Here is a 16,849-nt window from a genome sequence, read left to right as displayed (position 1 = left end):
TGTGATAGTGAGATTCTACAATATAAAAAATGAAAAAGGCGGTGATTAGCAGCTCTGTGTGCTGGCAATAGCCAAATATCTGGTGATATTTAAGGAATACAAGCAGGATGATGGGGGTCATTTATAAGTATTGGATGCAAGAGGTGCAGAAAAACTGTGACAAATTAGTGAAAGGAATGGGACCAAAGGCCTTCCCATCTTTAACACCTGGAATAAAGACTGGGAAACCCCAGGAAACATAACCAGCCAACCTCCTACAGTAGATTTCTGATCAAAAAGAAGCCCCCAAAGTTACTTGTGGCACTGGCTTACAAATAAGTCACAGACATGGTTGTTTAGAAGGGCCAGGAGCAGCATAACTCTAAACCAAAGTGGACAAAGAGTTTCCAGACACATAGCAGAAAGCTAATGTAAAAATACCTGGTCTTCCCCATTGTCGTGTGTCATGTGCTAGGAGAATGGGTCCTCTTTGGTGGGCCAAAAGCAGACAGGGAAAAGGATCCCCAGTGCTAGTAAGCAGGTGGCTGTTTGCAGTATGGTCTGCCGGGTCGCATGAGGAGAAATCGTCCTGAGTTGAAAACCTTACCAACCCAGGAAGCCATTTGTTGCTATCAATAATGGATACTTGGTATGCAGGTAACATAGGTTTTATGATGAAGTTTAATTGAAGAATAAACTCTTAGTTACAGGTTAAAGATGTTATATCAATCTATCTCAATACCCCACCAGGAGCAGCATCCTGCTGCTGAACCCACTCTCTACAACACATTTCTCTAGCCATACATAAACATTCTATGACATTACTCACACCCTTGCTGAACAGCAGGTACTAGGGAAACTAAGAAGAGAGAATGCATTATACCTAAATCAGGATGTAACACATTTCCCCCAGGCTAGAAAGTAATACAAATACATAATGGGTATCTTTCAAACCTCATTGAAGAAGTAAGCAAAAGGTCTCTTACAACCCAACAGCATCTTGAGCATAATAACAGAGTATCTTTCGACCCTCACTGCAGTAGACAAAGTAAAGGTAACTTTTAACCTGCACTCATCCCCAAAACTCAGGGCATCTTGTGACCATGGAATAGGGTCTCTTTCACCCCCACGCTCCTCCCCAAAACACAGGGCATCTTGTGTACTCAGGTAGCAATTCATAAAAAAGTATTTTTGAACTGCATACAACAGTAGGGAAAGGGTGTCTTCCAACCCTCACTCATCCCGAACCACAGGTCACTACATAAATTTGGAAAAGGATCTCTTTCAGCCCTCACTGTAATAACAAAATGGGTGTCTTTCAACCCCAGTGTGCAAAGGAGGTATTTCAACCCTTGCTCATCCCGAACAACAGGATCCTCCATAAATTTGGAAATGGGTCTCTTTCAACCCTCACTGTAATAATGAAATAGGTCTACTTCAACTCTCACTGTAATAACAAAATTAGGCCCATATTTATACTTTTTTAGCACCGCATTCCTGTCATTTTTTGACGCAATAGTGGTGCAAACTTACAAAACATTATTGTATTTTGTAAGTTTTCACCGCTTTTGCTTCACAAAATGATGCAAATGCGGCGCTAAAAAGTATAGATATGGGCCTTGGTGTCTTTCAGCCCCAGTTGGCAGAGTCTTCCAACCCTCCTTCATCCCGAACAACAGGACACTACATAGATTTAATACCACTTATCTAAAAATAAGGTACTTTATCACTCTACACTGTAAACTATGCAGGAACACTGCACACACACACACACACTCCTGTATACGCAGTTTCAACATGGCATTAATAAAGTTCAACTCAGTATGGCAGTAACAACATTAACAATAATTTCATGCAAAAATGAGGGCCTACTCACCCATCTACTATACACACACAACAGCACATTCACATGCATGCTTAAGTAAAAGTATTCTGACAACAAATCTAGCATGGCATTATTACAATATACAAATGCAGCAAATCCAGAATAGCATTGAAAATATACACAGGCAGTATACTCAGAATGGCATTACAAACACATAACCATAGTAAGACAATGTCCCCTTCACCAGTTAGCGACCTCTCACCCGCATTTAGCCTCCACTACATAGCAACAGTTCACAGTTCCACAAAAACACAGTGGAATGTTCAGTCAGATGTTTAAAACCTTGGCGTAGCCACAAGTTGAATGGAAAAAGTAAAAATAACTTCCCTATTGTCAAGCTTCCAGCAGTGATGATGTACTGTTCAATGATTATCACCTTTACTTCCATCATAGGTGCCATGGATGTCGATTCATCAAAATGCCAGGGGTAGCGGAAGTGACATCACATGCCCTTTGATTCTCCCCCCCATGATGTCATTGGAAATGACATCACAATACCGTTGACACAAAGATATCACAGGAAGTAGCATCCTGTGTCCTGTGACACCACAGGAATCAACATGACACAGCCTTTTGATGCAGTGCCATCATAGGAAGTGACACTTCTGATCTTTAGTTTGTTATACAACACAAAGAGGCTGGAAAATTTCTAGCAGCTACAAATAAAGTATTCAAATAAACAACCATACTTTATCCAAATTTGAAAATGCCTGTATACGCATGCTCAGTGTAGGACCGTATATTCAGAAATAGGGTTACGATAATGCAGCATAGTTTAGGATACTTTCACTCACTGTACAACAATGGAAATCAACAATATCAAACATATTATATAATTGGAAGGTCAATGGGCATATAAGGCTCGGCATGAGTTTACTTGCTTACCCCAGCCAAGGAGACATTGCACCTTCCTAGGTTTACTATCAAAATGTAGGCCCAGATGTAAGAGGGCCTAGCGCCATTCCAATGCCACAATAGCGTCATTTAGAGGGCCAAAAACTCTGCACCATATGGAGAAAGTGGCGCAATGCATGCATTGCGCCACTTTCGAACCCTTTGCTCTAAATTATGCCTGCGCCAGGCATAATGTATGGAAAGGGGTTGTTCTCCCATTAGGAGGGCATTAAAAAATGGCGCAAAGGAATCTAACAGATTTCTTTGCGTCACTTTTTTGGGGATTTTTAATACCTGCTAAGTGCAGGCATTAAAAGGAGGCTCCCATTGGTTTCAATGGGCCTTTGGGTGCTTTGCAGGATTAGCATCCACATTTTGGACACTAATCCTGCAAAGCACCGAACTAGAGTGAAAAATTCTGATGCTAGTTCCCTAACTACCAACATGGCGTGCCATATATTAAATACTACGCAAACATGGTGGGGATAGGGAGCCCTAAGGGGTGCAAAAAAAGTGGTGCTGCACTATGTGCAGCACCACTTTTCATAAATCTGCCCCTTCATTTTTTCTGCAGAAAAAGGTGCACATCATTGGTAGACTACATCCGTCAATCAGTAGTATGCTTGTTCTCCACTAGCATACTGACAGTATTTTTTTAATGTTAAGAAAAGGAGGGCATCAGATTCGGTGGAAAAGTGTTGGATTGAGAGATAAGGGTTATCTACCAGATAAAAAAGAAAATGGGACCTCTAAAAAGGTCAGTATATACAGCTGGTTTAGCCTGTCGGGGTGCCCTTCTACCAGGGAGACAGCTTTCACCAGCAACTCAATGCCTCGTAGTAAATGTGCACAAACATCATCATACTTGTGAGAAAGTAAATTATTAGTTGAAGTGAATGGTAGTCTGCCACAAGTAATAAAGTCACTTACTAGTTAAGTCCAGTCAGAGGCTTCAATAATTTAAATCTGAAGGTTATGGCAAGAGCAGATAGGCTTAACTTCGGAAAACTATGTAATGCAAGTGTGTACCAAGTGTTTAATGTGGCTCATCGATTCTGTTAAGCAGGATTTGAAAGTGTAATGTCAACAGGATGTCCACATCCCCCACTCTGAATAGTCTATGTTGTTCAAAAGGGTCATTTCTGTCCATTCGGGTCAGCCTATTGTTGGCTTCTGGGAGGCATCCTTCATCTCTTTCTCACCTATTCCTTGAGCACAGGCTAGGAGTTGGCAGAGGCTTATACTAATTAGCCTTCTGACAGTAAAGGGCGGTAAAGGATAACTTTCTTGGAGTGACATTTCCTTAATATTTATGAAGTATATCCAACTTCACCACTGAATTCGATTGTATAACTATTAAAAATAGTGGTTTAATAATTTTCTATTGTGTCCCATTCTCAAGATACAGAATTAGCATTTTAATCTATACTCTGTTTTTTTACATAGCTAGGCCTGCCACAGTGGAAATAGCTTTTAGGGCTTTCTCACTGTAGGAACAAAATGAGATTAATTCTGCACATGTTTCACTTTTCAGTACCATGCACCCTACCTGGTGGGATACAAGGCTTACATGATGGTGACTTAGTTTTGTTTAAAAATTAGTTTTTTATCCATTAAAAAGGGTTATTTTAACAAGTCACAGTGCAGGATTTACATTGTGGCTGTTAGGCTACAATGGTAGGCTTGAAGCCATGTTTTCCTTTGCCACACTAGTGGATGCCACAATAAGGGATGCAGTACACAAATGACAGGTAACTTTGCCAAGGATGTATTTCTGCACAATACTATATGAAAAGTTAAATAAACCAATCATGGACTAGGCGATTTTGACATGTTTTAGGGTCAGTGCACATATGATGGGCCCTAAACAACAGTGCCCAAGGGTGCACAGACTAAATAGCAGCACTACAAGTCAGAAAAAATGAGGGTGACAATGCAAAAAAAAGCATTTTCTCATAGTTTTAAAACCAATTCCTAAACAAAACCAACATATGGTTATGAATGTCTATAAACACACACTGGTGGTCAGGGCAATGGAGAAATGTCTGCATTTGTTGTAAAGCTTTGTCCTACGGGGCTGGAATTTTCACAACGCTATTGGAGCCCAGTGCAGTCCGAGGTGAGCAGGGAGAGAGAATGGCAGTATCCTTATGCACAACAATACCTAATCCTCAATCCATGCCCTGGGAATCCGTAGTCAAGTCTTATCACTACAACTTCTTTTTTCAATATAATGACTTCTTCCCCAGTACAACCGTGCAGTGTGATCTACACAAAGGCTCTGGATCTGTAAGCTGAACAGTGTGAATGTGTGAGCGCTAGCCTTGTTTTGGGATTCACCAAATAAATTAGGCTATCCATAATAGATGTCCACAACTGCATGATTTAGCACAAAAGGCAGGCGTGAGGTAGTCTTTGATGGCAATTGATTTGAGTTGGGCTGGGTCATCACAGGTCTGTTTGTGACCATCCACCCCATTCCCATATACAAATAGACTGCAACCGTTCTATTTCTTTGTCATTTGTTTGTACCATCAATTACATACCTTCCAGTTCTCCTACAGAAAGCACTTATTCAGTGCACCTGTACCTTATAATCAGTGGAAATTGGATAAGTGCACTAGCAGGAAGTGCTTTAAGTGCCATTACAAAGATGGATTCGTTCTAAAAGGAGAATAACTGAAGAATCATAACCACTGATCCTTTCCAAGCAGCACATAATTAAGGGCATGCTTAAAATTTGTAAACTAAAATCCTGTGCTTCACCCAGCCTGACCAGTAGTTGGTCGGGGCGAGGGGGTCTGTTTATGAGTTTTGTGTCATTGCATCCAGACATATACCACAACAGTGAGTAGCAGTAATGATTTTCTTAGGAATAATTAGGCCCGATATTTTTCAATTATGAAAATATGACTCTATGAATTATGCATTATTAAGGTCCGCGGAAGGGTAGTGATCTTCGGAGTATCTCTCTTCCGTGTACCATACCTTTCTCTTCAACATCTCACTCTATTAGACATTTGAAAGCTTTTTCTCCCCACATCTGTTAAAAGTCTTTCATTTGCATAACTCATACATCATCTCTTTCCTCTTCAGCACTATCTTTTCACTCTCTCCTAATGTAGGTGCCTGCTTTCATCACTTCCAATTTACTACCCACCTTGCACTGAGCCCACTCATTCACTTGACACTGCATTTTCTTTTCCTTTGGCGCTAGCCATGGTTATACACTTTCCCAAATGTACAGTTGGCACATATGTGACCGCTGCCCTCTGCACTCCGCAGAGAGGCCAAGGATTGAAGGTGCATGTAGCCTGAAAATCTTCAGTTCCACTGACCATCACTACTGGCAAACTTACACTGATTTAATCCTCTGCTCTAAAGCTATCACCCAGATACCTGGAGGCAACTAACGGCCTGATTTATGAAAAGTTTGCACCGCCTTAACGTCAGTTTTTGACATAAAAGAGGCGCAAATTTACAAAATACAATTATATTTTGTAAATTTTCTCCTCTTTTACGTCAAAAACTGACGTTAAGACGGCGCAAACTTTTCATAAATCAGGCCCTAAGTTCAAAGCGTGAATTACAGAAAAAGGCATATGTTGCTTGAAATAAACTATAGAAACATAGCAGCTGGAGATAGCAAATACGTTTAGGGAATTCAAGGTGAAGTAAAAGTCAAAACAGAACGACTGCATCTCCGACATTAATTACCTTAAGTTTTGAGAAATCACTCAAATTGTGTTTTTGCCTGTAAAGTTGACAATATGAAAATAGGGCCTCATAAGGACCCATTGAAAGCCGTCTCGCTTAAAGCCTGCTAGCGGAAACCAGGCACTGTATAAAGGGATGTCATACTACACACCATGTGCCTTACTTTCACTCCCAGGCCTCACCCACTATGTAGACAGCATGATCTCTGCTTCTAAACGGAGGCAGGAACTCATTTAGGCGAAAGGGACTGTTTTTTGTGTGCATGCTCAAAAAATCATTTTAAAAGCAGCAATGCTACCATGTACCTCAAATTTAAGGAATTGGCACACATTAAATCGTTTTATATTTTCTTTCTTGACATTTATATTTTGACTGGCTCATCAGGCCCAGTTGTACATTCTATATAGCTATCCGTACATTTCTGCAAATGTCATAAGTCTCAAGCTCAAAGTTATGGGGAGTACCCTCTCCACTGAACTCCCCATTTAAGACTGAAGGGAAAATTCTGTTAATGTGACAGCAGGAACACCTTTTGATTAATGAAATGTGTAAAACAAATCCAGGCCCGAGTGTGCAATTTGAGATGTATAATTTGCAAGGAGACTTAGCACATATCCCATGTCCATGTCAAAGCCCTAAACAGTGAATTGTCCGCATTTAAAAGCAGTTGTTTATTGACTGAGAGTTTGCCTATATGGTGATTTCTGACAGCAGGAAACTGCAAACTCATGAGTCTGTGAAGTCGAGGTTGCCTATCTGTGTGTACACTAGCTGCGCGATGCCGACCTCCGGGATTAGGTGCATGAGCACTGCTGCGAAGCCAGGATGGGAAACACTTGCCACATGAGTGTCACCACATTTCTCCAGCTCCAATTCATAAATGAAGGGGCTGGGGTGACTGTAGCAGTCCCCTTCCTCACTAGTAGCTACGTTTAAAGAGCACACCGAGATGAAGCTGCTTTGATGTATGACATGCCCCTGCAGGCACACGTGCACATGTGAGAACATGCTGCAAGTGCACGCCACGACGCCGCCGGTGAGGCTGCTGCTCTCGGAGTCTGAGGCCATACTGTGTTGTTTATGCAAATAAACCAGAGCAATGCATATGATTTTAATTAGGACATCAGTCTTACTAGTGTTCTGACAAAGGTCAACTGGAGCTAGGGGTCCCAAGCGGGGCTCCAGCGGTAGCAAGGGATTGCCTAGGAGTCGCAGTAGCGACCTCTGGCGACCCCTTATGGACTCCATGATAGGTGCAAAACTCTTCCACCGGAACAATATGCAGAAGTACATATTGCGCCTTTAATGCATTGAGAACAACATGCAGAGGTACATATTGCACCTTTAATGCATTGAGAACAATATGCAGAGGTACATAATGCACCGTTAATGCATTGAGAACAATATGCAGAGGTACATATTGCACCTTTAATGCACTGAGACAAAAATAAAAATATTATTGTTCGTACCCAACAATCCACTTCCAATACACTTATGCGCCATAGAATCCAATGACGTCCTAACCAAAGATATATAATAGCACTCAATGCGTCACTAAGCATAATTTTCTCCAGGAACTAGGACTTGAGTGGTAAATGTGCTGTACGTTATCCATGTTGCTCTCTATAGTCATTTCGTCTAACTGCATGCACTGCTGCATGAAGAGATGAAGAATCCATAGCATGTGCACAAGGCTTCCCTCAGAGCTCGCATGCATGAAGAGGTGAGGCATCCATAGCATGCGGGCAAAGTTTTCCAAGCAAATCACGCTCAAGTAACGGTACGACTTTGAATCACAACACCAACCAGCAACCGTTTCCGTAATCCTTTAAAACCTAGCGCTTCATCAATGTACAACATTTGTAGTCTCTTTACATGGCAAGATACACTTTACCAGACGGGGTGAATAAGACTGAATGAAAGGTAATCTTACCCTTAGTATAGAGTTCTAACACGTGAACAACCATAATGTACTTAATGCGGGCCGGCTACAAATGTTGCTCACCAATTACATCAATAAAACTGAATTTCAGCCCTCAATAGCTGACTCCACACAGTGCTCGTTCTCCCACATCACGATTGCTGCATTCCTTGTTCATCTGCGTTGCCGGTCCACTCCCCACCAGCATGTTTTTGCAAAGCAATTAAATTCTGTATATGCAAACTTCAGATTGATGGCGCACAAGTCATGCTAAATCAGCATAGATTTCCGAATTCAACAGCTTAAACGCCCAAGATTGCACGCTGTCCGGTCACATAGACAATAGTGGGGCTTCCAGGGTGTTTCTCCTTTGTTCTTAAGTCTAAATTGCTCTTCCTCTTTGTTTCTTGTAGGCTTAATCTTCCACTTTAATCCTCTTCGCACATGTAGGTTAGTTTCTAACTCGTCGCCATTGTTGCAATCAATAATGGATCCTCGGTAGGCAGGTAATGTAGGTTTTATGACAACGTTGAATTGAAGAATAAAGTCTTAGTTACAGGTTAAAGATGTTATATCAATCTATATCAACACCCCACCAGGAACCACATCCTGCTGCTCAGCCCACTCTCTTCAACTGATTTCTCCAGACATGCATAAAGATTCAGGGCCTCATTCCGACCCTGGCGGTCATGGACCGCCAGGGCCGGGGACGGAGGAAGCACCGCCAACAGGCTGGCGGTGCTTCAGGGGCAATTCTGACCGCAGCGGTAAAGCCGCGGTTAGAAAAGGGAAACCGGCGGTTTCCCGCCGGTTTTCCCCTGCCCCAGGGAATCTTCCACGGCGGCGCTGCAAGCAGCGCCGCCATGGGATTCCGACCCCCTTCCCGCCAGCCTGTTCCTGGTGGTTTACACCGCCAGGAAGAGGCTGGCGGGAACGGGTGTCATGGGGCCCCTGGGGGCCCCTGCAGTGCCCATGCCACTGGCATGTGCACTGCAGGGGCCCCCTAACAGGGCCCCATTAAGATTTTCAGTGTCTGCAAAGCAGACACTGAAAATCGCGACGGGTGCCACTGCATCCTTCGCACACCAGCAACTCCGCCGGCTCCATTCGGAGCCGGCTTCATCGTTGCTGGGGCTTTCCCGCTGGGCGGGCGGGCGGCCTTTTGGCGGTCGCCCGCCCGCCCAGCGGGAAATTCAGAATGACCGCCGCGGTCATTTGACCGCGGTACGGTCTTCTGGCGGGGGAACTTTGGCGGGCGGCCTCCGCCGCCCGCCGAAGTTGGAATGACCCCCTCAGTGTCATCACACACACCCTTTCTGAGCAGCAGGTATCAGGGAGAATGCATTATACCTAAATCAGGATGTAACACCATTGGGGCCCCCAAGGACTTGGCCGTGGTAGCCCTGTGATGTGGCAAGGTAGGGTGGGGTGTTGACTCCCAGCTCCAGTAACTCTTTACACTAAATGTGTATGTGGATGCTCAACCACTGTTTCTTTACAGAGACAATGGAGCCAGCAGGACAGTGACTCCATTTGTGGCTCCTAGGATACTTCTGAGGTGTCAGGTATCTGGCAATATCTTTGATATGGATACTTTTTAGGCATCCCCCGAACGGGTGGACTGGTAGGAGGAGGTGAAAGAGATAACAGTTCTGGTGGGATCTTCCTGCAGTGTTTCGTAGGTATTAAGTTGGTGTAGTGGGTGTAGAAGAAACTGTCCTGGGATGATCCAATGCCAGTTACCTAAGGCTTCACAAAGTGAAATCCTTGGGATGGATGACAGGTTAGACTAATTGTTGGGGTGGTGTACCAGACTCACCATGTTACCCACCCTGGACAGAAGAGACCGTAGCTGAGTGAGGAACTGTCAATTCCAGCCTAGGAGCTTAGCAGCAATACCAAAGCACCTAATGGCTGGAGGTTCTGGAGAGAGGGAAATCTTCAAAGTTAGGTGGGAGAATGTCAGGAGTTCAGACTGTCCTAATGTACAAGAGTATCCTGTCATCAGAGTGGAATGTCCTGCATCAGGGATAGAGAATCCTGCCTCCATTCTTTTGCAGGCCTTGTATCCCTCCCTGGAAGGACATCCCTAAGAGGGATTAGGTGTGCTGAGAGGCTGCTAACCTGGAGCCTTCTCACTCAGGACCACTTTCCAGAGATCACCTGGGATTTCTGTAAGCCCTCAGGTGTGTCCAAAGGTTAAGCCACTTAGGGACTGAGCCGCTCCTTTAGGGTGATGGGTATAAAGACTGGCCTGATTCATAATTTCCTTACTTTCCGGTTGGTTCGCAGGAATTGACTTTAATTATGGGCCACACAACATCAGCTATGAGAGAGAACCTACTGAGCGGTCTTGAAACTATGCTATAAACTCTGAAGGTGGAAACCAAAGCACCAGTAGCAAAGTGGTTCCTACATGTGGCAGCATCACATTTACTCACCTTTACACTGCTCGAATTCTGCCAGATGGTGAAAAGCTGCATCTCCACAGGCACTGCTGGACAGTATGGACGGGTTGAAGTGACCATTCCGTAACAGCTTTAATCACTTTGAGGCTACCAGAGCTGAGCCCAACAAATGGATGCCTGCCTTATGACCCATCTGTCTTTCTGTCAAATGAGGACACAATGGTTAAGGTGTGTAAAGGGTCCCCAACCGCTCGATAATTACTGGTAAAGTGCCTCCATCATGAGTTTTTTGATGCCAGAAAGAAGATGAAGAAAGAAAAATGCTCTCTTTTCACAATAGTTTTGTCCTCTTGCACATCAGAAACTCACTAACAGGTTGCCAGAGAAATTAGGCACCCTAGTTCTTCCCTCTACATAAAATTACTAAACTGTGTCAAACAGCTACTGGCAGTGACCTGATCAATGCAAGCAGGCCTTCTGCATTCCTAACAAATCCCACCCTAGCAAAAATCTTAAAAAGGTTCCTCTGAAACTCGTGTCAGTTCTAAGGCAAGGAACATACTGGACAGCTTCTTGATTAAAGGGTCCTTCTATCTAACCCCCCTTCATAAAACAACTCACTGCAATCAAATATTCCCATTTAATGCAGCCAACGGCAGACTGCTCTCTAATGCCCCTTGGAAGACAGATTGAAATGACAATCTTTGCCCTAACCTACATTTTGGACGAGAACAACCTACTGTGGATGAAAAGTCTCGCTTCACTGAGGAAGAGTGACAGAATCTACCTTGATATCTATTTTGGATGACATGAAATTACATATCCTATTGCAGCCTCTGGTGCCGTCCATCGCCAGAGATTCCTATAGACACTAGAAGAGATCAGCATCCAAGGATATAAAGTAACCCTAATCCTTCTCTCCAAGGCAAAGTCCTGTATTAATGCCGCCATTCTCCACATCCACTCTCAACTCCACACTGTTCTCCTTCTACCTCACTTCATTACCAGACTCGATCAGATCATTCAATGTAACTTGTTTTACAAGTGTGTAGATTGCACACAGATTATCTTAAAAGTCGAAACCCCTAAAGACATAGAAACATCCAGACTTGAAAAGTGTCTACTTGATGTGAATGAATGGCAGAGAATCAACCACCTTGAACTCAATTCATCCAAACCAGAGATCATGACACGGGCAACAGAGTAAGTTCCAACCTGCAACAATCCTGCCCAAGGACCTAGAGGCTCTACCAGACAGATCAAGGCAGGGAATAAACCTTTGAGTGTTTATGGACTACATCCTATAAACCTTGGAGTGGATATGGACTCTATCCTACTGCTGATTTCACATGCGAATTAAGTCACAAGAAATGCATTCTATCCTATAGAGACACTGCGACACATGGGGCCAAAATTACAAGGCCTTTGTGCCTCCTTGCGCCTAACTAGTGTAATTCTTTTTTTACGCTAATATGGCATTAATGAGGCCATTCTCAAGCACCATATTCAGAAAGTGGCGCAATGCAATCACTTTTTTTCTAACCCCCTGTGGCACATTATGCCTGTGCCAGGCATAATGTATGCAAGGGGGCGTTCCCCTGTTAGGAGGCCCAGTAAAATGGCGCAGTGAAATCTACAAGATTTTACTGCGTCATTTTTCCAGTCATTTTTCAACCCTGCACAGGGAAGGTGTTAAAGTGACAAAACCATAGTAACCTTTGGGCCTCCCTAGTGCTTTGCTGCACTAGCACTGCAATTTATGGCACTAATGCTGTAAGGTGCCACAATAGCATCATAAATTATGATGCTGTTGTGGAAACGACCGCCATGGTACACCGTATTGTAAATACGGTACAACCATGCTGTTGTCAGGTGGGGCAAGGGCGATGCAAGAAAAGTTGCGCAACATGACTGATGCGCCACTTTCTTGTAAATCTTGGCCATAGTTTCTATGCTGGGATCGCCACAGATACCTATGCGCTTTGTGCTCCTATTTATGCAAATTGCAAAGGATCCTCAACACTGCAATTACACATCATTTATATACAAGGGAACACATTGTCCCTGGTTTTCATGCGTTTATGTAAGGGTGAGCGCCTAACCCTGCAGTGACCTGTCCCAAGGATATGCTGAAATACCAAGAGCTGAGTTGGGCTGCATGATATCAAACTCGTTGCTCATGGCCTGTGGCTAGTTGGCTCTCCTCAGGTGAGATGAGCTGGGTGTGTTGGTATACTGAATACTAAATAAGCAGGAGTGACTGTGGACACGCTTGTTTAGTAATTACTATCCCAGCAGCTCCTGCTCACCCGAAACAGCCATTAATGCAAGCAGAGTATGCACTCCAAAGACTCCTCACTCTCCAAGCAAAGATGCATCTCTGGTATAGTAAACAGAAAAACACCAGCTCAAATTAAGCACTGTTTACATGCTCAATTAATCTGAAGAGAACTTGTTTTTGATATTTCTGTTGTGTGTGAGAGCTGAATTAATTACTAATGCATTTGTATTGATTAATGGGATAAGAATCTACATGAATTAGGATAACATAGAGAAAATCGTATGTCTTGGAAGATGTACCCACCTGAGTGGCCGCCATCATATGTGTAATAACCAATAATAAATTCACAGTTGTATGTTTCGTGATGTGCATACGTAGAATAAATGTATTAATGGATTCTACTAATATATTAATGTTATGTATTTACCTAAATAATAGTAGTCATTGTTTAATCATGTAGTTTTGGGTCTATTTGACAAGCCTCATGCTAAAATACCTGACATGGAAAATATCTGCAAATGTTCTGAGGAAGCCGAGAATTAACATTATTCATTGTTCACATGGCGCTGGCCAAGCGATTTGTAAATGTCTTAAACTTTCTCATGAGAACTGCCTGCTAGAATCTCTTGCACTAGAAAATGTTTCATTGTAAACTTGATGCGTGAGACATCTATGTTTCCAGGACTGAACAATGGATGCACTGACTGAAGCTAGGATTGCAACAAGAAAAGTTACCTGACGAACCTGAGGATGGGAACAGGAGAACAGGAGCCAATCATTGACATGTGAAAGACTGTTTAGTTATATTTTAGATATATAGTTTATAGCCTATTTGTCCTACTGTAAAAGTACTTCTGTCCATTGATGGCGTGAGAAGATATTTCATGGTAGTTTAACTTAGCTTGCCTGCACTTAGGAAGAGAGCCCCCTTTTTCTGAAACATTTGGAGCGATTCTTTATGTCCCTGTTAGTGTCGTGTTTGTGGAGAATCACAGTCTATGTTTTCTACTAAATTGTGTTAATGCTGATTCTTTAGAGTAATGTCCCGTGGTTCAGTTAACTTAGAGTCCAACCGTGACTGAGCCACCCCCTTTCACTGCCCATTGCTGATGATGACCAGACAGATTGCCACCTGACAAAGAAACTGCCTTTTGCTATCTCATTGAGGAGAGGTATAACAAAATGCCATTCTTTTGTGCTATATTTGTGCTTTTCTTTTAGGTACGAACTGCTATTTTGATAGAGCCATAGTTAGATGTTTTCCAAAACAACTTAAATGACTAAATTGTTTTGCATGACGCCCAAACATGCTATTCTAATTTGAAGGTTAGTTAGGAAGCCCAAGATGTTGACAAATTGTTATTAACAAATAATTTATTCTGTTTACCTGTCCAGTCTAGATGTATACTGTCTCTGTTTTCCAATTAATGCTGTTATTCAATAACAAATTATTTTATTTGGCATAAGCCTTAAAAGTATATAAACAATAAAATATACAAATTCATTAAAAATTTCTATTGCATACTACATTCACAAACAAAGTTCTTGAATCATTCTAATTCTTGTTAACCAGCTCTACTTACATTGTTCATTGCATTATCCCAACCTTACACCAATTTCATTTCCCTACTAATTCTGCCGAACACATCATGTCAGCCAAATTATCCTGTATACAATTCCTAACGAGGTTCAAGTTCTTACAGTTTCATAAAGTGCAACGTGCCAACCAAATCATCCCACCTACAGTTCTGATTAGACTCAGGTCCTTATACTCTCATAAAGTGCAATTTCCAAAATAAAGTGCTCTGCATTTTATTTCATGCCTCGTTATAACGTGGCAAATTTTTCTAAAGTACCATCAACCAATGTCATTTAAGAATAGTCAATTATGGTATTTAAAACTCTTCATTCCTCTTTATTTCCTACCTTATACCGGACCCTGTAAGTCCAGTTAAAACCACTCTTAGGCCATTTACAATAGGCCCAGTGCACAGGTTACATTTGAAAATCTCATGTCAATAAGTAACCTAAGCGCTTGGTCCCAGTTAGTAATATTATATTCCTTAAAAAGTGGTTTAAAAAACTTCTTACGCACTTCTAAAAAACAGTGACAATCCAAAAGTAGGTGTTGCATGGTATATTTCTGCTGCAAGCTGCATGTACATAGGCCCTGGGTGTCCTTAAGAAACTTAGGTGGTCATTCCAACCCTGGCGGTCCATGACCGCCGGGTTGGAGGACCGCGGGAGCACCGCCGAAAGGCCGGCGGTGCTCCAATGGGCATTCCGACCGCGGCGGTAAAGCCGCGGTCGGACCGGCAACACTGGCGGTCTCCCGCCAGTGTACCGCCGCCCATTGGAATCCTCCAAGGCGGCGCAGCAAGCTGCGCCGCCGAGGGGATTCCGACCCCCCCTACCGCCATCCAGTTCCCGGCGGTCCGCCCGCCGGGAACCGGATGGCGGTAGGGGGGGTCGCGGGGCCCCTGGGGGCCCCTGCAGTGCCCATGCCACTGGCATGGGCACTGCAGGGGCCCCCGTAAGAGGGCCCCTAAATGTATTTCACTGTCTGCTGCGCAGACAGTGAAATACGCGACGGGTGCAACTGCACCCGTCGCACAGCTTCCACTCCGCCGGCTCGATTCCGAGCCGGCTTCATCGTGGAAGCCTCTTTCCCGCTGGGCTGGCGGGCGGCCTGAAGGCGGCCGCCCGCCAGCCCAGCGGGAATGTCAGAATTACCGCCGCGGTCTTTCGACCGCGGAACGGTAACCTGACGGCGGGACTTTGGCGGGCGGCCTCCGCCGCCCGCCAAGGTCAGAATGAGGGCCTTAATACTTTAGGATCACTATAGCCTGGGTTCAACCCTATTCATAACTGAGTCTCTTAATCTTGGGTTGGGTAGAGCCTCTATATAGGGAATGTTTTCCGGATTCCTCCATCCTATTACCATAGCCTGAGTTGATATTTTACTCTCTAACTACTTCAGATCTATTTCTCTTGCTCTTTCCTTCACCATTATTCGTAGATTAAGTTTCTGAATTTGTGCAGCACACCACTGATTGCTGGGTAAGCCATAGAGGACACAGATATTTTCTAACCGTCCTTTCGTTTGTGACACCCAATGTAACTCCCTTAATGTTATTTCTTTTTTACACAATCTTGTGATCTTACAAATCCCTTCATCTCTTATACTTAGCCAGAACTTCAGTGAAGCTTGTAGCCCCTGGTAAGTCCACGCCGTCATTTGACATTCTGCTCTTGTAGCATACTTGAGGGGGGCAGTGAGAGCATACACTTTACGCAAATGCTTTTTTCTGTCTCCCAATTTAGTTTCCCAGAAAATGTTAAAACTTCCACCCCATATTGGAACTGGGGACGTACCATGGCATTAAAGGCAGAAATAACTGGCTCGAGGGAAGGACCCCCATATTTACTACTGAATTGTTTCAACCCCCAAACTGATGATAGAGCTTTATTTTTTAGGGCTTCAGTGTGATCTTTCCATCTCAAATGTGAGTCAAACCACATGCCTAGATAATTACATTTTTTTACCTTCTCTATTTTTTCTCCTCCTAGAAGGTAAGTGAATGCACTTTTCTCTTTCCCTATAGACATTATTTTTGTTTTCTCCATAGTTACTACAATTTTTTTCCTTTGACAGTAGGAGTAAAACACCTCCAATTTCCTTTGTAGCCCTAACTCCGTCATTTCCATTATCACTAGATCGTCAGCATATAATAAGCAGGAAACATGCACACCATTCGTTTTTG

The 16,849-nt window shown here is 43.3% G+C and overlaps 1 protein-coding gene across 2 annotated transcripts in view; it reads right to left on the bottom strand.

Moving 5' to 3' along the window:
* Positions 1–16,849, bottom strand: part of LOC138260011 (solute carrier family 22 member 20-like) — a 114,154-nt gene that overhangs the window by 73,939 nt on the left and 23,366 nt on the right. The window lies entirely within an intron of this gene.

This window comes from Pleurodeles waltl, chromosome 9, assembly GCF_031143425.1.
Source record: "Pleurodeles waltl isolate 20211129_DDA chromosome 9, aPleWal1.hap1.20221129, whole genome shotgun sequence".
Classification (NCBI taxonomy): Eukaryota; Metazoa; Chordata; class Amphibia; order Caudata; family Salamandridae; genus Pleurodeles; species Pleurodeles waltl.
The sequence above is the reverse complement of the archived record's forward strand: the minus strand, read 5'-3'. Positions and strand labels throughout refer to the sequence as shown.